The sequence below is a fragment of the Lagenorhynchus albirostris genome, chromosome 17 (assembly GCF_949774975.1).
Source record: "Lagenorhynchus albirostris chromosome 17, mLagAlb1.1, whole genome shotgun sequence".
Classification (NCBI taxonomy): domain Eukaryota; kingdom Metazoa; phylum Chordata; class Mammalia; order Artiodactyla; family Delphinidae; genus Lagenorhynchus; species Lagenorhynchus albirostris.
Genome location: NC_083111.1, coordinates 16,487,243 through 16,515,055, shown reverse-complemented (window position 1 = coordinate 16,515,055; position 27,813 = coordinate 16,487,243). Strand labels below are relative to the sequence as shown.

The 27,813-nt window shown below is 41.9% G+C and overlaps 1 protein-coding gene across 1 annotated transcript in view; it reads right to left on the bottom strand.

Annotated features, from left to right (window-relative positions):
- KCNB2 (potassium voltage-gated channel subfamily B member 2) overlaps positions 1–25,019 on the bottom strand; it is a 396,370-nt gene extending 371,351 nt beyond the window's left edge. Inside the window, exons 1-2 of the mRNA XM_060127780.1 lie at positions 24,823–25,019; positions 22,152–22,226 (exon numbers count right to left, since the gene is read on the bottom strand). The gene's annotated coding sequence lies outside the window, so the exon portion shown is untranslated. The remainder of the gene's footprint in view (positions 1–22,151; positions 22,227–24,822) is intronic.
- Positions 25,020–27,813: the final 2,794 nt, after the last annotated feature.

Below are 27,813 nucleotides of genomic sequence, written 5' to 3'. Positions count from 1 at the left end.
TTTTTCAACTACATAGTTACAGAGATATTTAAAGCATATACATACACACTCTCATTGCAGATGATAAAAATGACTATTTTTACAATAAAGGAGAAATACAATAATTTGGGCAAGTATCAAATTCTCTAAGCCCCAACTTCTTAATCTACAAAATGAGGATAATAGTATCTACTTTATAGGCAGTGTTATGACAATTAAATGAGATAGTTTATGTGAAGGGCTCAGTACAGGGAGGTATATCTGAACAGAATAAGAAAACTCACATTCCTCCTTTAAGTGTAGCTTCCAATCAACTGCACAACAGCTATGATTAAAAGCTATACTGATGTCTACTCAATAAATGCTAGCATTTAAATTTTTTTTCCCTTATACATACGTTCAGTCCCCTCTAATGGATTTTAAGCCTATAAGGCCAGGAATCATTGGTCCCAGTTTTTCTCTACCGAGCACTGTACTTACATATAGTGGGTAATAGCATGTAACTTTGATGCCACTGATGCCCACGTTGAAATTTTGTATTCAGATGGCAATGGACAACACACACACACACACACACACACACACACACACACACACACGTATACACACACCCCACATACAGCATGCAAGAGAGGCACAGTAATACTATTAGCATCGGGCAAAACAACTGAAAATATTAGAGATGGGCAATTCGAGTGGTGAATCTGAATGTCTGTTCTCCAGCAAATTACTTGGTTTCAGGTGCAATGCTATCTCAGCCATCCATATAGATTATGTGAACGGCCCATATGAATAATAAGCAGGAAGTTAATCCATTTGTAATTTGGCTACACATAAACATACAATGAATTCACTCTTTGTAGAATATCATGACTTACTAATGTGAAGAAGCGAGATGGTCTTTGAGCTGACTATGGTATCATATAAGAGGCTTTCCAGAAAGACTGAGAGCAAACTCCAATGCAGTACAAACATCTCATGTTTACGGTCAAGGGCTTACTGTGACTTCCCTTCTTGTAAAAGCCATTACTAAAAGCATAAATGCTCTGTCATAGTTACCAGTAGGTCACCATTTATTTCAAATAATTTCACACTCATGACCTGCAGTGAATTCCCCTTTTTGTAGAATGTGTCTCAAGTGAAGAGAGGTCATAAGACTTAAATTTCAAAGTATCTTCTTCACTAATCAAGAACTTTCTATTATAAGAAATTCAGTGTTGATTACAAACCTCACAATAAAAGACAGCCTGAAATTCAACGCCCTCTCTTCAAAGCAGGGGTAGAGAAATTTAGCATGAGTGAACGTAACCTGTTGATTTTATTTTCTTAAAGACTTAAAGATGATCTGCTCTGATTATTGTTACTGTGATTAAAAATTTTTTATTCTCCCTGGGCAGAATATTCTGCTTGTGACCTGGTGAAGAGTAGAGACTCAAAGGTGTAAGTTCTCGAGCAGCTGAAGAGCTGTAACTAGTGTTCAGAGTTAATCAGCCTTTCAGAATAGTCATAGTACACAAGTGGTCACAATTGTAAGCCTGTAATTCAGGTCAAGCCCTGCTCAGCAGTGCCTTAGAAACGCGCTGAGCCTTTCTGTCTACCTGCCCACCCGTCCGCCCACCCTTCTTCCTGCTCTCTCTTCCTCTGTATTTTTTCTCTCTCATTTTCCCATCTCTATTTCTCCACCCCCAACTTATCTCTCTTCGGTTCCTCTCCCTCTCTTCCTATCCCATTCCCTAGATCTTTCTATCCTCACGGCCTCTTAACCAACCACAAAACCAAACTCTATCTTTTCAAACTTGTACATACTTTGTGAAGTTTTCTACATCCTTAATAAGAAAACCTCCTGAGCTGAAAATACCATGTTTCTCTCCAGAAGCAGCAAAAAACATCTAAACCAAGTTGCTTTTCATGGGAGGTTGTATGAGATTGCAAAAGGGGTTCTGCTGGGCTTCCCTGGTGGCGCAATGGTTGAGAGTCCGCCTGCCAATGCAGGAGATGCGGGTTCGTGCCCCGGTCCGGGAAGATCCCACATGCCGCGGAGCGGCTGGGCCCGTGCGCCATGGCCGCTGAGCCTGCGCATCCGGAGCCTGTTGCTCCGCAACGGGAGAGGCCACAACAGTGAGAGGCCCACGTACCGCAAAAAAAAAAAAAAAAAAGGGGTTCTGCTCTCAAGCTCACGACCCCTGGGTCTAGTTGGGCTGCCCTCCTGCATCCCCCTCACCTTTCTGGTTGGACTTTCAGTTTCTTCATGCATCAAACCATGGCATTTCCATGCCTACAATTCTTTCATTTCCTATGACACTTGGTTAATTTTTTCCCTCTCGCTATGATTCTGTGGCCATTGCCACCCTTCCTCTCCAATCACCATCCTAACTTTAGATAGAAATAAACATAACATAGTGCCTCAGATCCATGAAGACATTTTTTCATGTCTAGTTTCTTAAGAAAAGGTGGTTTTCATATTTCATTTCAAGAGCCCTTTAATATTTATGAGGGCTTGAAACAGACTGCATTCAGAACATCATAAAAGTTTCATTCATTTTATTTAGTGTTTTTAACTTTCCATTTTTAATCTGTTCTTTTCTGCCATGTTAATTTTATTTCTAGCAATGAATCTGTCCATTCATTGTGTCTTGCCACTCTTGAGAGCTTGCAAAATTTTTGTTTTTAATTTTAGTAATTAAAGTGGATATGATGCTGTTTTCTCATGTTTAGTTTTATAAGTGAAATGCTGTCTACCATAATGATTTTATCCCATGAGAATCAATCATGTAATTCAATTTAGTGTATAAGTTTAATATAAAATGTAATAATTCCATGTTTAAACTGTGGAGATGTTATACAACTGTGTAGAATTTATATACACAAAGAGATATAAGCTGAACACACATTTTTATGTCAAGGTCAGAATCTCAGTGAATTTTTTCTTTGGGCTGTTTGCTGGTTTATTTCCCCTTGTTCAATCAATTCGAAGTCAAGCTTGCAACAGTCAGTCGACCAGTTGCAAATGTACTAAACATCCCTTCATCAGTCTGTTAGAGAAAGAAAGCGACTCTTGAAACAATAAACAACAACATTCTCATTTTGCACGGCTGCACCAGGCTCCACCAGCAGCATGGAATTATGCTGCCACCCGTTCAGGGCTCAACCTGACAAAACACAACTTTCTGATCATGGCATCATTATTACTGCTTGAGACTCCAGGTCTGAGACAGGGGAGTTGTGGGGGGGGGGGATTTTTTTTTTTTTTTTTTTACTGTAGTCTCAAAAATACTACCATTATGTCATATACTTGATACTTCCTTAGTGTAGCAAGGCAGGATAAGTCCCATGTGTGATTCTGTGAAGATGAAAAGCAAATCTTTCTAAAGACCTAAGTGATGTTTACCATTTCCTTTCTGTGTTGCTGGTACGAGCTGAGCACACACTTGCAAACAAGCAGCTCCTAGACCTTTAAGTGTAAATCACTCTATGTATAGCTCTAAGGCATTTTCTTATATTTTTATGTATGGTATTAAGTAGTAAATGCATGTTTTTGGAACAGCTATGTCTGTTTCAGAGAGTCGCAAAGATTATTTGCAGTAGCTATCTGCAGAGAAAGGTGCCAGAATGGTTAGCTGAAATGTAATCAGTGCTTAAAAAAAATCACTACTCACTCAATTTTAAAAAGCACCTCCAGAATTTACTAAAGAAAAAGAATAAATTTATAACTAGTGAAAAACAAATCAGATTTATTTTAAAGTAAGGTCCTGGAAATCTTCAGCTATCCTAAGAAATTCAACAAACCTACTGAAGTACTTTAGAACTTGGGCAGAAATACTAATGAATTTATACTGTTGATTGTTTTTTAATATGTCAAGTTCTAGTAATAACCGAAACACTATCCTTGTCCTCAGAAAAGTGGAAGTAGCATTTCTTTTCTTCAATGAAAGGCTGCTAATATCAATAGGTTCCTCAATTTTAGCATAACTATTTACTCCTTAGTTTAAAAAAAAATCCAGGACTTTTATCCTTGGTATACCCGGATGCTTTTTTTAGATACACTCAAACAAAATCCTAAAAGCTTTGCTTTCAGTCGTCAAAGGAAGCACTGTGTTGCAGTATGAAGGAGAAAAGACAAGTAATAAGTAGAATATGTAATATGAGCATCTTTCCATATCATCAATGTCTCCAACTAACCAAATTTATAAACTATTTTATTTAGACACATAATATGAATTTTCTTCACCAGAAGACAGAACTATTTAAACAATTAGCTCCTATATATACATTTGCTATAATTAGAGAGTAAAACACTAGGTTTGCCTTTAGAAAAATGGCCTTTTATAAGACATAGCTCATGAAAAATCCTTCTCTATGCGGAAAAATATAATACTAATGTTATATTGCATCTTAGACCTTTTATAAACTACAAGGTATAGTTGTGGCTTGAAATTTTCAGTCTGTTTCAAAACCCACCAAAAAAGGCTCAGACTTCATATGAGCATTCAGCCATTCAGCTGGTGGAAGATTTTCTATTATGACAGTAAAAGTGCCCTTTATGTTGGGGCCCAAGACATGTTCTTTTAAATGTCTCCTTTTGCAGAAGTCTTCCCAGAGTCACAGCGGAGTGCAGGGGATAAATAAAGATGAAATGCGATGAGAAAAATAAAAAAGGCAACAAACAGAGAAACTATTGGCGTCACTGAAAGGAATGGGAAATGAGGCTGGGCCGCCCTGTAATATCCTGATAAAAGAAATCACAAACTTCAGTCGCTACCTGGGGTTCTCTGTGAATGATACAACCTTCTATTTGGGTGACTGACTTCAATTTCATATTCCATCTCGGTGTGTGGCATAAGTTAGATTTAGCCTCTATGAAACCAAGTAAAAAAAAATGTTCATGAAGCTTGGATAGGATTTGAACTTTTTTTTTAAGGTTTCTTCCAATAAAATTAAATTTTAGATCATCCAATGGTTGGTCTGGAATGTTTAGCAGTCAGATTCTTGCCAAGGGATGTTTCTCAATGGGGCTCTGTTCCATAGTAAAAATACACTTTTCAACTACATTCCGGTCCCTTACTTCTCCACAACCAAACACACTGTAGGCAATGGAGCTTTTATTAAAAGCTCCAATACTGAGTCAGATTTGAGGTTAGTTTCTATGACTTAAACGTATACCGTGCTTTAGATACCCCCATGTTTGGAGACAGGAATCACAGTATGTGGCAGAAGAGAGCTTGGATATGATCTGGTCCAGTTTCCCTATTTACAGCTTTCAAAACTGAGATCCAACAAGGCCACGTGACTTGGCTGACCTCTCTCTGGTAGTTGCTGAACTTGGACCAGGACCCAGATCTGCAGATGCCTACGTAAGTCTCTTTCCATTACACCCCAGTTCATTATTCTTTGCTTTTCACCTTCTAGTGGAAGTTTTAAAAAGCTTTTGTTTCTTTGTCTACACCCATGTCAAAACACTGGACTCAAACGACACTAAGTTGAGGCATGTTATCTCCTATACATAGCTTGTTTCTTTAGAGGGTTATGACTGCAGTCAGGCAACTAGACTGTTCTGTTCTGAAGACAGATGCGCTTCACAGAATCGTTCTTCCCTTGCCTTTGCTTCCCTAGGGCCGGTGTTTAGGATAACTACCTCCTTCGGCTCTGGACCCCTGCAGTCGGTTCTGCACGCTGCAGCCCAAACAGTGGTAGATCCGGGCCATCTCTAGTAGAACACGCTTCCACGCTTCTAGTCTCAGGATAGACACAGAACAATACAAAGACTGCAAGGTCTGTCCTCTACTTATCTCTGCAGTTCAGTACCTTCCTCCCCCTCCCTGTGTCTCTGTTCTAACTTTTGCTTTCATTTCTTTACACGTGCCATTCGCCTTCTGCGACAGGGAATTTGCACATCTTCTATTTTCTCCCCCCGTCCCCTGCAGATATTAACTCAAGGATCACACCTTAGTCAATACCACCTGACTTCCTTGAATATACAGTCATCCTCCTATTTTAAGAACTTATATATAATCAGATACCTTTACCTGGACCACTGGTCACAACAGGAGTTTTAAGTTTGCTGGGATGAGTATTTTGATTATTTGATTAATATCTATCCTTTCCACTAAACCAAGTTCCTTGTGGGCAGGATCAAGTCGGATTTGATTTATCATTGTATCCCAGGTGCCTGGCATACAGCAGACACATAATAAATATCATGTGAATGAAAAAGTCAACAATCATTTTCCTCTCCTTCCAGCTACCTCATATTACCTGCCACTCCCCAAACCCAACATGACTTTCATGTATGAAAAGCTCTTTTCCAAATTCTCCATCTGATAAACTCTTACTCGTTATTCAAGGTCAAGAACAAATATCTTGTTCAGGGAGAATTCATCTCTTCTGCCATGCTGGGTTAAAAGTTTGCTCTATTTTAATGCTTTTCTCATTGTATCGCAACTATTCACTTAGAATTCTTTCTTATTCATTCATTTAGCAAATATTTATGAGCCTTTACTCTGCTTGAGGTGACACCATGGAACTTATATTCTAGTGGAGGTAGGTAAACATGCTACAGGCAAACATACACAAGCAGCTAACTACAAAGCTGATAAAAGCGAGAGAGAAGAAGGAGGTACCATGTGAGCTTTAAGTGAAAACACCTTCTTGGCTGTGAGCTCTTAGAAGTGATGAACATCTCTCATCCACATCTGTATCTTTGGGATGCAAGTGCTTACCAAATGTTTGTGGACTACCCGAAAGCATGAATGAATGAGTGACTAATGAATTTCAAAGCACTACTATCCTTTTTCTTGGCCACATGTTCTGGCTAACATCATCCAACGTCAGTTAATTATGGTGATTTCCAATTTGTTTAGACGTTCTGCCGGCCCTTATTTGCTTATTTTAATAAGGCCTGGGCTCAAAATACGAGCTAGATTTTCTGGAGCTACGTAAGGAACAAGTGATAAACAAGTTAAGACTCTCTAATAATCACTGCTGCCCCAGAGTGGAATTTGCTTCCTCCAGGCACTCCTGGGCCTGGTAATATTCAGGCAGACACCAGGTGACCGCCTGCTCTACTGAGAAATGGACAAGACTGTCTCCAAGGCACCTTCTATCTCTGAAATTTCCTGGTTCTATGAGATTTCTGTGTGACCTCAACTCATCTACATATTCCACCGGAAAGATAAAGAACAAGAAAAAAGTTCACTCTGGTCAATTTCTTAAGTTTAAAATTTGACAAAAGTGAATTTTCAATTCCTCAGCGTATACTCACTCCTAGGCAAAGTATTCGAGCCAGAAAAGCCATTATGATAGAACTGCTACTAATAAAAGGACAAAGAAAAGAAAAGAAAGTATCAAAGTTAGAGTCTAAGCTTTTTTCAAAAGGTGAGCTTATACCCTTCAATGATGAGCTTTTCTCTTTCTAAGTGATATAAAATATTGTCATGTGAAGACTGTAAGAAGGGGGCAAAGGTTAAAGGAATGAGCCTACAGTAATGGAAATACAAGCAGAGCAGTATTTGGATTGGGAAAATAACTTAAGGTGAAAGGCAGAAACTTTCCCGATGTATTCATACCACAATGTATAGGTGACCTTATCTTTAGACTCAGAGCAGACGACTGCGCAAACTCACCTTAGGACCCTCAGTGTAGCCACATCCATCGGTACCCTTCCCTCTTTTCCTGACTGTGCATATTCAAAATGATGTGTTCTAGAGTCCAGCATGAAAAAAAAAAACAATTTCTAACAAATCAATGGTATCCTTCATTAATGGATCTGATTTAAAAAACGAAAACGTGTCACAAGTAATTGGCTTGATTTTTTTCCCCCTGTGCATTAAGTAGAAAAGGGAAGAGGTTCACTGAACTATAAACATCCATCTCCATATCCCTTATGAATAATGTTTTCCATCTGCCCTTGTCATCAGTGAGGATCACTAAACAGCATTTATTAAGCGTCCATCTGTGTGTGGCACTTTATAAATATTCCTCCCCATGCCCCTGCCCACTTTCCCAATCTACCATGTGTCTCTGTTGTAGGAAATGCTAGGGAGCTACAAGGATAATAAATAATTAATGGTAAGAATGTTAAGGCAGATGGACGAGATGACCTACTAGCATCTATGAATCTTACGATGTTAAATTTACTGCTAATAATATAATTTAGCACAATTTGATAAGAAAAGATCAAAGCATTTGATGACAAAAAAATCAGCGCATCATATTCCGCCAACGATTTCTAAAATAAAATGTGAAAATTAGGGACTACAGATGGACTGACTGAAGCCCTGAGTTCATGTGACTTGTACCAGATGATACAGTCTTCAAATAAATAATGTGAAAAACAGTGTGGAAAAATCATAAAAATTATGGTTGCAACAGTATAATAGGGAAAGTGACCTGAGCCAAGGGTGAATATATTCAGAAATAAGGGCAAGCCATTGTTTTCACTGAAAGAAGCAGTGTGGTTAACGATGGTGAAATTATGGATTTCCCCCCCTTTTTCAGTTCTTCTTTAATGTTATTCTATTCTTTTTTTCTTAAAGAAAAAAACCGAATTATATTGGTTTCAGTGATGGTGATATTCAAAACATTCTTTTGCACCTCTCAAGCCTCATGTAGTCAGGATTATAATAACAGAGAAAGTCAGTGTAAAACAGCAATAGCTATGGGTTTCAGATTTGCCATTTGGATTTTGTTTCAGCTTAAGATCAAAATGTCCATAAGTAGAAACTGTATTTCCTAGAAGGTAGGGATATTCTTGGACTTGTAGCTGAAGGACAGCCAAAGTTATGATCTCATTTGCTTTGTGACTTTGGTTAATAATTATCATTTTTATCACTTTACACATATTGAGTGATTATTCTATGCAGCCACCGTACTTATTCCGCTTAATTCTCATAATGAGAATTCTCATTAATTGTCAATCACCTTGGGGTGGGTATTATCATCTTTGATTTACAGATAAAGAAATTGAGGTTCAGAAAGGTAAGTGCCTTGCTCAAGATGACATAACCAGTACGTGCTCATTCCAGGATACCAGTCCAGCAATACCTTAACTCAAAGCCCATGTTCTTAACCTTCTAAGACCCTGGGGATTTTCCTTGAATGGCATGATTCTGGATGCCTTAGAACGATAAATAAATAGAAATATGAGACCAATATTGAGCAATCTTTTTAGCATGATAGAGAAGGAAAGAATGAAATAATTTTTCAAATAATTCCTGTAACACTATGTCTATCCCTTGGCCTAGATAGGTGGCATGTATAAAATATATTAAATGGAATAATTTTCTTTTGGATAGAGATGGCAACTGTTTCTGCAGTTCTAAATTTTCAAAACTAAACATAAATTTTAGTGTGTGGCTTTCAAAAGTAATGCTATTAGTCGTAGTATTTGAGATCTACAGTCAAGATAGATGCTTTTAAAATATTTTTTAAATGTTAAACATATAAAATTCAGTCTTTGGAAGGGCAACACTGGTAGGTTTTAATGATCTTCCCAGGGCCCATCTGCATCAGGATGAGAAGCCAAGTCTCTTGTTCCTGAATCCATATTCTTTCCACTAGACCTTGCTACCTCAGGGCTTCAGAAATAAATAAAATTAGAATGATGGAAGAGAAAAAATGTGAAGCAGGAGCCATCTAGCTATTTCACACCCAGTTAAACCTATAAATACTGATGAGTTGAACCTAATTATTAATGATTCCTGACTACAACATAAATCTATAATTTCTACTATGCCAATAATGGTCGGAATGGAAAGAGATCGTAAGCTGTAAATAATACATACTGACTTAGATCCATGATTCCTTTCTCATTACCTTCCTTCCTTCCAAAACAATGTGTTACTTGGCTATTAGTATATATTGAGTGCAGGGGGTACAAAACTGGGTAAAGGCACCCTCGCTCTCAAGGAACCCATACGATTACTGCAACGAATATTACAGAAAATTTTGGATTTGTGCTTTTAGCATGTGTTGTGTAGGCTCAGGTAGTACTGTGTACTTAAATATTTATTTGACACCTAATTAAAACTTCCTACCTGATTTAAACATACTGATGTAAAGGGAGAGAGCGGTAATGATGAAGATGTCTGAATTCATGGGGCTTTGTGGAATACATTCTTCATTTATTGTATGGGAGCTATAGCCTTAGCCACCATTTGGAATATTGAAGGCTCTTTGAGGTCTTAAATAAATTCATGAATTTGATGAATTATTTAATTAATTCATTATTTACTTCATTCATTCATTCAACAATATTTACTGAGCATCTATTACAACTGTTCCAAATGCCATAAAATGCCCCAAACCCTTACTCTAATGTTCTACTTTAGCTTCATATATATATATGATTACAAACTATGTTTATTATGCTGGAAACCAAGTATTTTGCTGGGCCTGAATGAAACCAAAAGTCAAGTTAAAGAAGTAGCCTTTTAGGAGCTTCTAAGCTTTCTATGTGCACTCTTTCTATAAAGCCTAATGAAAATGCTCTCCTTAGAATGAGAAAAGACTAGGATTCCAAATTTAAAATGACATTTATCTCAAAAGTAAATTAATATTTAATGATAGTCTGATTAATAATTGTGATTTTATGAACTGGAGACATTTAGCATGAAAGCCCCTAGACACATTTGTTCTATGCAGACTAGGGAAAAGGGCTAAAGATGGACCATCTCTTTTCAAATGTTACTTTACTGTTATGTTTCAGAATTTTTCCTTCTACACACCACTTTCTCATCCTGGTATTAGCTTACTGGAAAGCTTTTTTTTTGTGGAAAGCAGAATAAGAATTCAAGAGCTCCAGTCCCATGAGGACTTTCAAAGGATTAAGAGCAACTATAATGTTATCTAGGTGATAGCTGTGAAAAGCAAATATACAGTACAATGCTTCACCTTACTTTTTTTATATATTAAATACTGAAATTATTATATCTGATAAATCTCCAAAATTGTATTAATTGGCCTGTCAAGAGCTATCATCATTTCAGATTTTTTTTTTTCCCACGAACTGAACTGTTCTTTGGCTGGTTTTTGTTAATGATCTGAACTGATAAAACGGCTTTTGTAAATAGGCACAAAAGTAAAGAAATCAATATGTGAAATAAAAGGAACTTGCTAAAAGACACAGTGCCGTGTCTGTCATTTTAGAAAGAAAATAAGAACAGAGGAAGGAGAAACAGAGAAAAGGGGAGGGAACAAAAACAGAAAAACAAATCCGAGATGGGAAAAGTGGGTGTGAGAAAGCATTTAAGGTCACATTACACTGATACTTACAAAGATAAAGTTCTACCTTTGTATAACATTTTACATTTTGTACAGTTCACACGGAGAAAGAAATGCCTTCGTTAAAGAACAATTCCTATGCTAGAAACGAGACACAGGACATTTCAAATCTCTTTGCTAGGAGGTACTGGGAGATCCTCATCCCAGTCAGAATAGGCACTGGACTCCAGACATGTTAATATATGGTTAACTGGAGGCCAACACTGGTTGTAAATGGATATTTCTAGAATTTAAACCATACTGCTTTTGAAACTTAGAGTTCCCTAACTTAGAGTTCCCAGGCCTGCACTGTCTCATATGGTAGCCACCAGCCAGAGATGGCTATTTAAATTTAAATTTAGAATATAATTTCTCAGTCTTACAAGTCAATTTCAAGGGTTCAATAGCTTATGTGGCTAGCGCCTACCATATTGGAGAGTACAGATATAGAACATTTCCATCCCTGCATCAAGTTCTATTGGAAATCACTGGTCTAGCCAGCCTTCTCGTGAAGTCATGAGGCTGAGTATGTACTGAAATAGGGATGAGAGACAAATTCTACTGGAAGCACCATGTTCTGCCTTGTGTGGATCTCATTCCACCGTCTCCATTCTTAGCCGTGGTAGCCCCTGGACCTCCACTTACAAACTCTTCTCCATCCCAGATTCTAGGACCATCTGGCTCTCGTCAAGAAGAATGTGAAGCCTGTGTAAGTGCAAAATAGTGCAGGGCCGTGGCTTGGCGGTCCCGTTACCAGGCAGACTTGCTCTGTTCCTCCTCTGCTCAATCCTGGCCAGCAGGTCTTGGTTAATTGTGCTCTTGGTGCTGTTCTGTGACCTAGAACCTGACACAGGTCCTGGCTCCATCCATCATTTGTTGATCCATCATTGGATCAACAAAGAAACAATGATTATCAGCCATGTGCCTGGAGTTGCAGAGATGCGATGGATAAAGCAGTGAAGGAGAAGGACAGTCCCTGCCTTTACTGAGTTGACATCATTCTCACACAGGAAAATGACACCTGGCAAGTAATTACCCACAATTTAAAATGAGAATTGGGGTAAGTGCTTCAAAGGAGAAAACAGTGCTAGAAAAGAGAAGAATGAAGAGACCTGTCCCATTCTGGGAGCCCGAGAAGATTTCTTAGAGCAAGTGACTTCTGACCTGAGATGAGAGACACAGGTAAGAGTTAAGAAAGTGGGAGAGAGCGTCCCTAACAACTACGTGTTAGTTGTTAGCAGGCCTCACGGCAGGTAATCCCAGGCACCTAAGGCGAACTAAAAGAAAGCCAGAAATTGTAGCAGCAAACGAGGGGCGAGTGGGCCTGAGATGACGCTGGCGGGCAGGGGCCAGGCTGACCAGAGCCTGTTATAAACAACAGCTTTACACTAGTGATGCTTTGGAAAATGAAGGAGGAATATGGTAACCCCCAAATTAAAGATTTAGGCCTTTATCCTAAGAGAAGTGGGAAATCGTTTAAGGGTTTTAGGTAGATCAGTGATGTGATCAGATTTGCCTTTTATCAAAAAAGCAAAGGGCAGGAGTTCCCTGGTGGCTCAGTAGCTAAGAATCCGCCTGCCAGTGCAGGGGACACGGGTTTGAGCCCTGGTCCAGGAAGATCCTACATGCCGCGGAGCAACTAAGCCCATGCACCACAACAACTGAGCCTGTGCTCTAGAGCCCATGAGCCGCAACGACTGAGCCCACGTGACACAACTACTGAAGCCCGCATGCCTAGAGCCCGTGCTCCGCAATAAGAGAAGCCACCGCAATGAGAAGCCCGCGCACTGAAAGGAAGAGTAGCCCCCTCTCGCCTCACGCAGCAAAGAAGACCCAACGCAGCCAAAAATAAATAAAAAGTAAAATTTTTAAAAAATCACTAAAAAAAAAAAAATAGCAAAGGGCAAATGGATTAAGAGGCCAGAAGAGAAGCTAAGAGTCTGCGTAGTAAGCTTTAGTGGAAGTTGAGACAGAGGTGTTGGTAGTTTGATGATGGTAGAGGAAAGGGCCCGGTCCACTGTACCTGAATCCCTGAGTTGATAATGTGACCGTCACGTGGCTTTCCTAACACACAACTAGGCCTAAACTGGTCTGAACCCCGCTAGTTACTTAACATAGACCTCTTCCTCAACTCTAAGTCCCCCCAAACTATAGCATTTGGTCCTACGGGGCTGGATCATCTTAACCTTGCCTGCCCCACCTGCCCCTGCCTGTCTAAATCTCCAAATACGCCCTGTTCTCAGACTAGCGTCCCCCTATTTGGCCAGGACTTGCCCCCGTGCTCCTCCAACCTAACCTCCTGCCTACCTGGACTGCCATCTGCCATCTGCCTCCACTCAGTCTAGATGCCACATGTGCCTACCTAGTTGATCTCCTTTTAGGACCAGCCTATCCTGACATTACTAAGTGCTCACTGCTAGAAGATAAAAGGAGAGAGTGGGAAAAGAACCAAATAGCTCGAGTCCTGGAGTCTGCAAGAAATAAACTAGGTGATCAGAAGCAGAGCATAGAAGTATCTCTGGGTAACAATGGCGACATAATGGCCCAACTCCCCTGGTTCAGCAAAACCACAGCCTACATGCTGTTCCTCACCCCAGAAGCGCCACCGTCACCCTTTTGTTTTCAGGAGGCTCGCCTCTGCCGATCACCTTTCTTTTCCAAATAGCTCATAAGGAAACACTGATCGTTTGAGCCAGGGCAGACTCACTGTACTTGGCCACTAGAGAGGAAACTGGGGGTTCCTATGGTTGCCTTCAGATAGACTGTAAGCCCAGCAAGGGTAAAGACCAATTTTGTTTAACCTGGTGACCCAGAAGAGTGCTTTACATATGAAAAGTGCTTAATAAATATTTGCTGGGGCTTCCCTGGTGGCACAGTGGTTGAGAGTCCGCCTGCCGATGTACGGGACGCGGGTTCGTGCCCCGGTCTGGGAGGATCCCACATGCCGCAGAGCAGCCGGGCCCGTGAGCCATGGCCGCTGAGCCTGCGCGTCCGGAGCCTGTGCTCCGCAACGGGAGAGGCCACAACAGTGAGAGGCCCGCGTACCGCAAAAAAAAAAAAAAAAGAAAGAAATTTGCTAAGTGCATATCTTTTAAAACACTGGCTACAACTTCAAGCCAACTGGACTGTGAGAAAGCAACAAGCTCTCTTAGTGAAAGAACTGCTGCTTTGTCTCAGAAAAGAACATCATGGACTTTTCGGCTCTTCCAGGCAAATCCCCTTGTGGACTTACACACCAAGTCCACTGGCACCTTGGGAAAGGATACAGGGAAAATTTTAGATGAAGAGATGTGAGGAAGAGTCTAGAGCAAGAGGAAGGCCTAGCAAATGGCTGGTATCTGGGCCCCAGAGAGAACCGGGCCGGTGAGCAAACCCCCGTGGTAAGAAGTGGTAAATACATTTCTAAGAGCAGTGACATCTAACATTCAATTAGAATTAGTTTCTTGTCTACGGTATAATTACCATCCTTTATCCCAAAGCACTCAGCCAGAGTCTGTAATCTACAAGAGCCTTACACCAGGTATGATTTAGAGAACGAAGGAAAATGTGTGGCAGTCTCAGAAGCCTGGGTCAAAAGCCAAAGACAGGACAGGAGTGAGATGGGGGAGATGCCATCAATAGCGTGGATGAACTAGTGAGTGAATGCAGTTCAAACCCTTTCCCCCTAGTTTATTCTGGAGGAAGATGACGGTAGCAGGGAACAACAGGTAATTGTCTACCTAAACTTAGGTTTCAATATTGTAAGAAAGAGTTGTCACTGAGACGTTCTGGGGATTCTGGGATGACATTTCCCAGTGCCCCCTGCACCCAGGTGAGCCATCTGACTAGCTGTCATCAGTAGACTATAAGCAGAAGTGTTGTCACATATGAGCCAGGAGGTTTAAGAAGTCGATGTCTTTTCAATGCTCACTGTTGCTCTCTCTCCATTTGACTGTTATGCGGGTGAGAAATAAACATTTATTATGTTTAGCCACTAATAGTTTAGTTCATTACAGCAGCTAGCATCAACCTAACTTATTCTGAAATTGACACCTTGAAGTGGGTGCTGCCTTAACAAAAATCTGATTATGTGCTCTTGGCCATTGCCGAGGAAAAAATGACCAGAGACCTGGAACCCTGTTATGCCCTGGCAAAACTGGGATAACTTAGAGGGCAGGTCTACAGCTCTAGAGGAAATGGTTGGAAAGAGCCAGAATGCTAGTATGTGATGGTTGCCCCTCACCGCCTATATCAAGGTATCCCAAGATAATGGATGAACTCATGAAAGAACTGGCTAGTTTGAGAACAGAAATAAGGGCAAACAGCCAAACTCTAGAAATATAAGACTACAAAGCTGGAACAAGCCCCTGCTTCAGGGACTCTAATGGTGAGGAATGACACTGAAAAAGGCTCTGAATAACAAATGTCCATTAAGACTTCCCAGTTAGAAAAGGGACTCAGCCTTGCAGCAAAGATCTGATTAATGAAGTTACCTAACCACCCAAGCCTATTATTTCAGATGACCCCAAAATAACCACTTGAGACACAGGTGGTTGAGACATGAGTAAAGAAATGAGGGAGGTTCAAGAATTATAAATAGGAAAGAACTTACATGGTAGGCAGTGGTGTAACTGACAGCAAATAGATAAGAAACCTAGGAAGATTTTGAGGGAACTGTATTGTCAAAGAAACTAGGAGCCTAATTTCTAGCTAGTATAAAACAACCTCGGGGCTTCCCTGGTGGTGCAGTGGTTGAGAACCCGCCTGCCAATGCAGGGGACACAGGTTCAAGCCCTGGTCGGGGAAGATCCCACATGCCTCGGAGCAACTAAGCCTGTACACCACAACTACTGAGCCTGCACTCTAGAGCCCGCAAGCCACAACTACTGAAGCCCGTGTGCCTAGAGGCTGTGCTCCGCAGCAAGAGAAGCCACCTCAATGAGAAGCCTGCACACCACAACTAAGAGTAGCCCTCGCTCACCGCAACTAGAGAAAGCCCGTGTGCAGCAATGAAGACCCAACACAGCCAAAAATAAACAAACAAACAACCTCAAGGCATCCAGTCTTATACCAGCAAGAAGCTGGCTGGGAAAGTAACATCACTCCCAAGAAGGATATACTTCTCAACACCCATTTTGAATGTGGCCATGGAGAGTAATGGACAAGGAAGAACCTTCCAGAAGGTGACCAGGGCTACAGAGAACAATGAACAAAGGAGTTCTTACAAGACAGCAAAACCAGAGTCTAACAGAGGAATCCCCCCTACTGCCAGAGCAGGACGTCTTTAGCAATGTGTAATGGGATTTCTTTCGTAATACGGGCCAATGACTGCTTTATGCCTCCCATTCTTTTCTTTTTTTTTTTTTTGCGGTACGCGGGCCTCTCACTGTTGTGGCCTCTCCCGTTGCGGAGCACAGGCCCCGGACGCGCAGGCTCAGTGGCCATGGCTCACGGGCCCAGCTGCTCCACGGCACGTGGGATCCTCCCGGACCGGGGCACGAACCCGTGTCCCCTGCATTGGCAGGCGGACTCTCAACCACTGCGCCACCAGGGAAGCCTGATGCCTCCCATTCTTCCCTCTTCCAAATGGGAATTCTGAATGCAATTATTCTAAACCCGATCCACCATTGCAGAACAGGAGGCCAGTAACCTGCCTTTTAAGTATAAAGGTTTCTGGACAAGGAGGGGCCATATACAGATTTAATTGGGGAGGAGGGGTTTAGCATTATTACCCACAGAACCTGGACGTTGAAATGGATGCAGCGACCAAGAAGGCTTCAGGTAGTCTCCTGGGGCTGAGGTTTTCCTACATGTAGCCACAGAGGCAGAATACGATACAAATAGCTGTTTAGCAAAATCTGTGCTTCCCCTTTCATGACACAGGAATGTTGCTAGGGAGCTGCTGCCCAGCCAGGGGTTACATATTCCCCTCTATGTATTTAGATAGAGTGATGTGATCATCTTACTAACAGAATGTGAATGGCAGCAAGGTGTGTCACCTCTTGGATGTGCCTTCTCTGTGCTCATTCTCTTCCACAGCTGCCAGCTAGATGCAAAGAACTCCAAGTCCCTAGTGTAGATGGAAAGAATCTGGGTCCCCAAATCACCGCATGGAACATACACAATGGACTCTCATATGAGCCAAAAATAATCTTCTACTCTATCAGTTACTGCAAAATGGAGGTTTATTACAGAAGCTCAAGCTACCTTAACTAATGCAATGACCTTTGAAGAAGAAAGAGGCTTCAAGTGTGCTGTGATGGGAGCTGGATGACTGGGAGACACTTTATTTACAACTGTTTGCTACAGAGCCTTCTCCACTTCTTCACCGTTCCTTTTAAAGTTAAGTCCTGCACCCTATCCTACCTGTATTCCTCAGCAGTCTCCCAGCTCGTCTCCCAAGCATCAATCTCCTTTCCTCTTATAGTCCCTCTTCCTCATGCTAGCTCAGAGACTGTCCCCCAGTAAAAGTGGACCACGTCACTCTATTTAAAACTGCAGTTGACCTCCGCTGCCCGTCCTACAGGATAAAATCCAAGGGGCTTTGCAAGGCATACAACACCTTTCCCATTTCATCCCCAAGTTCTTCAGCCTTATCTGTCATCACTTCCCTACAACTGCCAACGTTGAGCCCCAATGAACGGCCAAGCCCTTTTTACAACACTGCTTTGCAAATGCTGTTCCCTCTGCCTAGAATGTTATCCATCTGCCTCCTTTGTAGCCTGGAGGCCGCTGACTCATCTCTTAAAAATTAGCTTAGCTGTCACTTCCACTGTGAAGTCTTGTCTGACACTCCCACGTAGAACATAAAACGCTGACAGTTATGATCAGAGCAGTCAGCTTCGCATATGGTACGTACTATTACTTTGTTTCTAGTGCTTAGAAATCTAAGGGGTTGAATTTTGTTGCTGCTTGTTTTGTTTATTATTTAGTCAGCCTCTAAACTTCCCTTCTGACTAAAAACTTAAGAGAAGTCTGATTTTTCAAAATAGCCCAATTATGCATTAGAATTACAGTGGCTTCCTTCTGTAGGAGAATATAGCCATAATCAGTGCTGCTGAATGGGATTAATCCAGTCCTTCTGACAGAGGCTTCTAAAATCGTTAAGTATTTGGAAGGCGAGGCCCAGGAATGCAAGAAACCCTACAACATGGGTAGAAATTCTGTGTCCTCCATTATTTTTACACTTTCATCAGACACAAAAGTAAATGAAAAACTTGCTTATTATTATCTGTGACTAGATTCTAACCTTGTTGTACACAAAATATTTTTACATAGGAATGTTCCAGGAATGTAACTGCCATACTGGGAACTTCACCAGGATTTGCTCACCATTTTGGAAAGTCACATCACCCACTGCAACACTGCTCATGTTAACTGACTCACTAATACAACACACCCACATCTGTTTGCAACTGTAGCTGTCACACTCAATGAACATATTTACTTTGTTCTTATTTCAAAATGCCAAATATACAAAAGTGTCATTGATATTCAGTTGAATATTTTCTCTTAAGTCCAAATTCATGCATTTCAAGTAGCAAGCAACTGACTGCTTTAGGACATCTTTTACTGTAGTATACCTGAGCGTACACATACTGATACACTTGCAATTTTCATAAGCTGCTTTCCTTTTATTTCTTCTTTCTATTACAGATAGGGAATTTATATTGATTTTTGAAATATTACATGTGTAGACAGGTTACACTATCTGTAATATCATTTCAGGAAAGTAAAAGGGATATTACAAAACACTGCTTGAGAAAAAGGGGGCATTGGGTCTGACTGAGTAGAGAATCACAGCTACATGCATCTAGGAATTCAAAGAAATCCTATTTTTTTTTACTCTTGGGATGCTTTTGTTAGGCAACTACTCAGCTGAACTGCCATCCTGCTCCACCGATAGCTTTTAAGACATTTTGTTATGATTTATGTGTCTACATGTGTAGGCTGTGAATGTATGATGTCTTATTCGTATTTGTGGCCCCAACACCTCGCTTAGGGCTTGACACAGAGAAGCAGCTCAGTAGATACCTTAAGGATGAAATAACAAATGAGAATCCTGAGAGGTATGCAGTCCCTGGCTCTCTCCATAGAACTCTGAATCAATTATTCAACATTTTGCCTGTACCAATATTATAAAGCTTTCTTCATTCTGCCTAATGTCAGAGTCGGTTACGTGCAAACTCAATTTTCTCTCCTCCTCGTTGGGCCAGGCAGTAACGTGTTCACCTCTGTATCCTGAAAGAACCCTGCATAGAAGCAGCAGTAAATAAGTAATATTTAAGTCAAATTTTTCCCCGGGAATATTGCTATACATAATGGCTGTGTTTTTAGTACTAACCGTACTGTACTTCAGGTATATTATCGATTCACAGGGTATTTGTGGATTGGTCTGGACGCCGAAGCATCATCCAAAGTACTGTTTCTATAAATGTATTACAAGTTTCAAAAAACCCAAACTTTTAAAATCAACCTTTATGCTCCAAGCCAGTTGTAGGTTGAGAGTTGTCTATAATACAATGCAACTGGGCCTATGAGACCTAACATCTGTGAGAGAAACTAAAATGTCAATCAATCATGAGGCAGTATCTAAAGATTGGATTGGATGGCATCCTGCAGGCAATACTTGGCCAGTTTATCTTCCAAATTTAATGATGGTATTTTTCATATAAACAGAAGCAGTTGATATTTCGAAAGAACTTTACTTTAAATCTTATAGAAACTTTTCTTGATGAAAAACTCAGCTTATGATTTGATTTATGCTTTCATGGTTTTAATATAGTTATTTATCACTTAGTAAAATAAATGCACTCTAGACAATATACTAGAAAGTAAACCTGTTGGGCTTCCCTGGTGGCACAGTGGTTAAGAATCCGCCTGCCAATGCAGGGGACATGGGTTCAAGCCCTGATCCGGGAAGATGCCACATGCCTGGAAGCAACTAAGCCCGTGCGCCACAACTAATGAGCCTGCGCTCTAGAGCCCGCGAGACACAACTGCTGAGCCCACGTTCCACAACTACTGAAGCCCGCTCGCCGAGAGCCCGTGCTCCGCAACAAGAGAAGCCACCGCAATGAGAAGCCCGTGCACCATAACAAAGAGTAGCCCACGCTCGCCACAACTAGAGAAAGCCCAAAAATTAATTAATTAATTAATTAATTTTTAAAAATTTATAAATAAATTAAATAAATTTTTAAAAATAAATTTTTAAAAATTTAAACAAATAAAGTAAACCTGTTAAGTGACTATATTCCAATTTCCAATATATTGGGGGTACATTTTACAGAAGAAAAAGTGGGGACAGGGGTAAAAGAAAATTATATTGCAAAATGAATAACTTCCTTTCAATATATGAATATTTAATTCTAAAAAATAAATTTAAAATATTTATAATACTATACTTTATTCAAAATAATTCACATTTTTTTAAAAAAAAACTGAGACTGAATATAAAATAAACTACCATTAGAAACTGTCCAGTCAGATCATGTGCCTTGCCCAGTGTTAGTCTCTGGTCACTGTAAAGGCAGTACTTCCTAATGTTCTAGCATTCTGATAAAATTCCACCCATCTTTTAAAAATCAGCCTCTAAACTACCTTCTTATTTCAAATTCATAATGAAGGTTTTGGGGGTCTCTCCTATTTAAAATGAAGTCCCTATTTTTGGTCTTTTCCAAGCATTCCCTGTCATAATAACTATGGTAACCCTTAATGGGAGGATATAGTTCCAAATAAATCTAGGAGCTGAAAACATCATTTCTCATTCTGCCGGAGATCACACTTCTTAATGTTTAATATCATAGTGGTTAAGTGAAGCCAGAATGCCTGGGTTCAGGCTTGAATGTATCATTTACTTCCTATGTGACTTTAGACAAGAAAAGTCTCTGTAATTTAACTTTTATGTCTATATAACAGAGTATTAGTGATAGCTGCCTCACAGGGTGGTTGACAGAATGAAAATATTTAGCATTTTTAAAACACTAAAAAGTGGCTGGCTCAACTATGTGTTACAATAATAATAATGAAAATAAATTTATTTTATTGACATAAATAAAATAATAATATAAATGTTATAATAATAATGCTTTAATTTAATTTAAATTTTTAAAAATTTTAGTAAAGGTTATTATTGTTGTCTTCTAATAATTCCCCAATGCCTAGACTGTGACAAATTTTCATGAATCTGCCTTAATTAATTTATCTATTAAGTATGAAATTGTGAAATGCACATATGTATGCAAGAGATCCCTGATTCTGAACCATATACACAATTCTTCAATTAGTTATTCAAGTTTTACTCTCTATACTGTAAAAATCCTTGGGGGCAAGGACTATGTCTTCTATCTCTTTTGTGTTTGCTACATTCTAATCAAGCACTCTTCTTCTTATACATAATGAGTATTAAATGAATTAATGAATAAGTTAGTGAGTGGATACATGGCATTAAATCAGACAGCACAGATAGGTACAATTCAACCTACAGGAACAGGCACTTTTCCCTTAAAGATAATACAGTAGGATTTGGCTTACACAGGCCAAGGAGCACCGAGCCTTACACACTTGACCTTCTGCCAGACATCCTGGAGTTTTGGTGAAGAGTTGGTGGGAATACATACTTTAGAAGCTCAGGGAGGAAATAAGCAATGAACAAGAATGGACTATAGATCCAAAGTACAAAGATACTTGTAGTATATGACTAACAATCTGAAGGCTGTGCTGCTTTATAAAGTTTATCACTTCGGGAGTAACAAGGCTATAAACTCTTACCTTAAAAAATATCACATATAATGCATGTGCACTCTCCACTCCTCTGAAGCCCTTATGAAAATAATAGGCATCAGAGTTTTTTGTAAAATCCACTTGACAAATATAAGCAAACTTCAAGTAATATCACATTCTGAAGTAAATGGAAAGTCTTAACCTTATATATTTACCTTAAAATGTTCATGAGGAGATGTCCTATCAACTTTAATGATGCTTCTTATGATGCTTCTTAGGAATTAGTCTCTCTAAGGGATAGCAAATTTCAAGGAACTAATTACTTCCTTATAATTTATCAAGAAAAACTACATTAGATCGGAATGAAATTATCTTGTAGATTTCCAATTTTTACCAGAAATTTGGTTTACTTTCATAACACACACATATATGTATACATACACATATGTATATATGTGTATGTTTATAATAATAATGCTTTAATTTAATTTTTAAACATTTTAATAAAAGTTATTATTATTATTATTATTACTGTCTTCTAATAATTCCTCAATGCCCAGACTGTGACAAATTTTCATGATCCTCTTCCTGAATCTGCCTTAATTAATTATGTGTCTATATATACTTAATATGTACATACATACACATACACCAGTCTCTCTTTGAACACCATTTCAAAATGCCAGATATAAATTCAAGAAAAAAAATGTTCAATGCGTAAAGAATAGCTTCCACAGATACGCAGGTAGGTATGCAAGAAACCTGGACAGATATGCTTTTAAAGTTGCCAAGAATGTGACTGAAAGCCTACCCTGTCATTTTGTTTCGCTAGCAGTCTCACTTTTGCTACCATACTGGAAATTAGAAGGGCGAGTTCATGTTCACAGTTGCTCCAAGGCATCAACAAGGAAACTTCAAAAGCCAAACGGAAAAGATTGGCTAAGGTAATAATTTTCACTAATCCCATCTGAATATTCAGCAAACACGTATGCCTGGAAAACTGAACTGTGGGATGTGGAGACAAGTGAGACTGGAAACAGTTTCGACAGATGCACGGATTGAGTCTACTTAGAAAAACACAGGAGCAAAAGGAAAGAGAGAAACTAGCATTCGCAAAGTGGCAGGCAATGGAGTTATTTTCTGGAAGCTGTGTGTATATTTGTGTATGAGGGAGATTTGGGAACACTAACACGAGAGGGCAAGGTGCAGGTTAAAAGGAGGAAGAATGCAAAGAGAACTGCCAAGTGATTCACTCCTTTCTCCAAGAGTCTGAGTTGTGCCAGAAAAAAAAGAAGGGAGTACATTAGACACAATTCTATTTGTGACAAACAACCGGTCTGAATGTGACAGCATGAGGGAGAGGAGTACAGTATTTGCTTGGTGGAGGCATATTAACTCTTTTAGGTGAGGAAGTTACTTTTCATTCAGTGGGGGAAAAGGTGTTTATACACTGGGTCCTCCAAATTCTCAGAACTGTAGCCAAACAAGTAAGTAATCACGTAGTTATGCCTTACGTTAAAGACGCCACCTCTAGAAGCAATTAAATGCACAGACACATGTACAGTGCACCCAATTACTGAACTGTTTAAGTTCTGATTAATTCAAGAACCAAGAACTCTCTAGTACAGATGTCCGTACAGCTTATTCATGTATGACAAGTAAGCTCTGTACAACTTTATATTTATTCACACACACACACACACACACACACACCTCTAAAGAGTGAAATAAAGTAAAACTTTATTTTATACCTACATAATTTTTTTAATGATACCCTTTTTCAAAATCTTTCCTGTAAGTTATTCAGTACCGACAAGTTAGACTTCAGATTTCTGACTGGAATTTATCTTTCTCTTGTTCTGTGAAATGTGATTATCTCGACTGACGTTTTTTGGTAAATAAACCAAGAGATCTCTGTCCCACACAATACTACATATTTAAAAACAATAACAAATCCTGACGTTTCCTTTGAGTTGAGCTTAAAAAATCAGATTTCCAACAAAATTCCAAAACCCATCAATGCAAAAACAGAAATGTGAAATACTATTTAAAATACTGACATTATTGCATAACTTGATTAGAAGGAATGCTGAACCTGCATGAAATGAACCCAGTGTATATCTGTGCATCTTAAATTTTTCAGTGTAATCTATTATTATAACACTTGTGCGGTCATAAATGATGTATACATGGCATGTCTTTGCATACTGCACACTGAAAATTTTTATGAATGAATACACAAAAATGCTCATAATTCGAGAAAATGGATGGTAGCATACTATTTTGAAAATGGTCATTAAGCACTGGAAGCAAACGACGAGGCAAATGGTCGGTGTCTTTTGGTGCCATTCAGGGCAGTTGTATTCCCAGGTCCCCTAAGCAGAGTGTGTTGGAAACAGCCATGAAGCTCTTTCCTTAGAGACTCATTCTCTCTCTCAGGAACCCTGTGCTACACAGAACGGAGACCGTGCGCCGCTCGGAGAACAGAATGCATGCACGTCTCTGTGTTCTGAGGACTGTTCATACATCAGAGACATCACACTCCCCGAATCCGGTCCCACAAGTGTGTGCATGTGAGTGTGGCATTTACCAACAAATGAACAGAAGGCAACAAGAGCTCATCTCCTAGAAATAACATCTCCCATCCCTTCCCAGGCAGACTGCTCAGAAGCTTTTCAGGGGCTAACACTTGAGCGCCTTCCCCACGGGGATGGAGTCTTGCATTAATAACCCTCTCAGGGCTAAGTCAGCTTTGTGTGTAAGTCCACTCGGTGCCATATGGCAGTTTGCAATTCCTTTAGCAACTCAAGTCTGGCTAGGCTGCCCGCGATGATTCATTCTTAAAGGAAGACCCCTTCGGGGAGCAGCAATGCCCCCGCCACTTACCTAGCTCCCACCGACCCCGCTCTGCAGGCGGCACGGGCTCGGGCACCACAAAGGGCTGTGGGATTCCCCGCTCCCTCCGGGGCTCCTCTCCCCGCGACGGTGCCCTTCGCCAATGATCTGTCGCTGGAAATCCCCCTCCCCTCCACGGAGAGGAGGGTCTCCCCGGCTGGCTGGAGCTCCTGGCGTTTTTGGTTTTTTTTTTTTTTTTTTTTGGTTTTTTTTTTTCACCCCTCTCTTTACATCCCTGACTCTGGTTCACGGTCTGTAGTAGGAAGGCTCAAAGGAGAGGCGGCGGGAGGAAGCTAAGGCATCCTTAAAAAGAACAATAATCTTCATCGATCTTCACCCCCTTCCCCTCGCGGGCCCCCATCCCCCTGACGCCGCCGCCGCCGCCCAGACAAGAGAGGGCTGGGATAGAAAAGGAAAAATCGAGCGAGGCTGAGCTCGCAGCGCGGAAGGAGCCGGGAAGGCGAGCCGCGCCAGCCGGGGAGTTGCCGCTCGCTCGGGTTTGCCCGCGGCGCGGCGGCGGCGGCGGCCGGCGGGGGCGGAGGGCGGTGGGTGCTTGGTGGGTGTGTGTCTGTGGCGGAGCCGGGGAGAGGCTGGGCGCGGGAGGCGAGGCGGGGCGCTCGGGGGCGCCGGCTTGGGCGCGCACACCGGCCCGCGGCCACCCCGCCTCGCGCTCCGCCTCCTCCCGCGCTCCGCGCACCCGCGGGTTGGAGCGACGGCCGCCGCCGCCTCCTTCTCTTCCTCTTCCTGGGCGCTAGCAGCTCTGGAGGTGGGCGGCGGCCGGGGTGGCGGGGCTGCGCGGCCGGCCGGGCACCGCCGGGGACGCCCGGGCTCGGCCTGGCGGCGCGGGAGCTGTACGCTCGAGCTGGGAGAGCGCCCCGGAGACCGGGGCGCGGGCGAGAGGGCGCCGCCCACACCTTGGCGGGCGCTTCCCACTCCTCCCGCGCGCCCGCCGCTCCCAGCTGCCCGGGCCCGGCTGCACACCCACCTGCTTCCCTCGGCGGCTGCCGCTCTGCGGAGCGGGAGGGTCCGCGGCCCCGCGGGCGCCGCGGACAGGGCGACGGGGAAAGCCCGGGGCGCCCCACCGGGATGCGCTCGGGCGGCTTCGCGGGATTCCCTGGGCCCTTCTGCTCTCGGTTGCTAGGTTCTCCCCCCGCCCGCCCCACACGCCCCTGACCCTGGCCCGCAGCTCGACCCGGGGAACTGGGGCGAGGAGAGACAGCTCCTGAGTGATGGGGCCCGGAGTATCATCCCGGGGAAAGAGCGAGGGGATAACTAGGAGAGCAGAGAGGATCTGACTTTCTTCCGAGCACCTCCAGCTCCGCTTGGGGGCCGTCGTCAGCCCCCAAACCCCGCTGTCCTGGGTTTGAAGGAAAAGCCTCGTCGGTGGCAGCCGTAACTCTAGCTTCCCACGGGGGCGCTATTCCTACTCTGGCTTCCTTTCTTTGGCCTGCTCTCCCTGTCATCTAGAGAACTGTGCCGAACTGTGCCAAGTTCCTCCTCGGGGAGGCCACCGAATGGGCATCCAGAACTCTCCCTACCTTCATGTCGAGGTAAAGACGGGATGAACTTGAATAATAACATCACTGGGCTCTCTGGGTTGCCGACCCATGGGCTCCTCAACAGGCACGAGATAGAGACAGCCTGCACAGTTACAGGAAACAAAGTAGCTTGAAACACCCTTTTAAAAAGAATGCAGGCCGTGACAGTATTTAGAGTTGGGACTCCCTTCTGAGTTTCTTTAGGCCAAGAAAGATGGCTACTGAAGAAGGTCCAACACACTCAGGTTTAAACGTATCTCACTTAATCCTTGCTTCTCTTTTAGCCCTGATGTACACCGGGACGCTCCATCACCTAGGGTTCTCTACACTTTGACTTCCCACATCGCCACGGGCCTTACCTTGTGCTGGGTGGTTTTTTCGAGGTGCCAGATACTGGGCAGGATGTTTAGTATCGATGTTGGCCCTTCCGACGCCATCGCCCTCCGCCCAGGACCTATCCCGGCCCTTTGCTGTTTTCCAGGCTTCTCAAGTACGAACACTAGGAAAAGGAAGAGGACTCCCAGATCCTCAGACCTTTAGCCCCAACCCTGACCTGTTCCCAAGCTTCCGCTCCAAATTTCCAAGGACCTGCCGGGTGTCCATTATTACGCCTCCAGTCTTTCCAGCCTCTATACAGACTTCGGCAGATAACTCTTCCCCAGCTACAACCCTGACGTTATCATTCCCTGGTCACAAATGTTCTCTGGCTTCCCCATTCCCTGCCAAACAGTGTCTGCACACTTCTATGCCATTGCACGCCGCTGGAGTCTCTTCCGGGGCGCCCCTCTCCCAGTTTCGGATCCAGATCATTCCAGTATTTCACGGCCCACGTTAAACTCCGCCTCCTCCGTGACCCCTCCCTTTTGACGTCCATAGCGCTCGGTCTTTAAAGACATATGACCTTCAGCTTCCTACAGAATGTATGTGCTTCCCATGTAAAAGTCTTACCATCTTAAATGTTTCTCCAGGGTAGATTCCCTATAACTTTGTTTGCGTTCTTTACATATAACCCAAAGCTACACATACAAAAAATACCTATTCATCCAACAAATATTTATTTTGCAACTTTTCTCAGGAACTCGATATTTGTTAAATGAATGGGATTTACAAAATATTTTGTCTAGAAAGACTACTTAAGATTCGTTTTAGGGGTGGTATGACCTTGCATAAATTTATGGGTGTGAAAAACCTTTCCCCTTACTTTACAAGCCCTACATCAGTATCACTGATCACCTTAAATAAGAATTTAATTATTTTACAAGTGTTTTGTTTTTTTGCTTTTTTGCGGTACGCGGTCCTCTCACTGTCGTGGCCTCTCCTGCTGCGGAGCACAGGCTCCGGACGCGCAGGCTCAGCGGCCATGGCTCACGGGCCCAGCCGCTCTGCAGCATGTGGGATCTTCCCGGAGCGGGGCACGAACCCGTGTTCGCTGGATCGGCAGGCG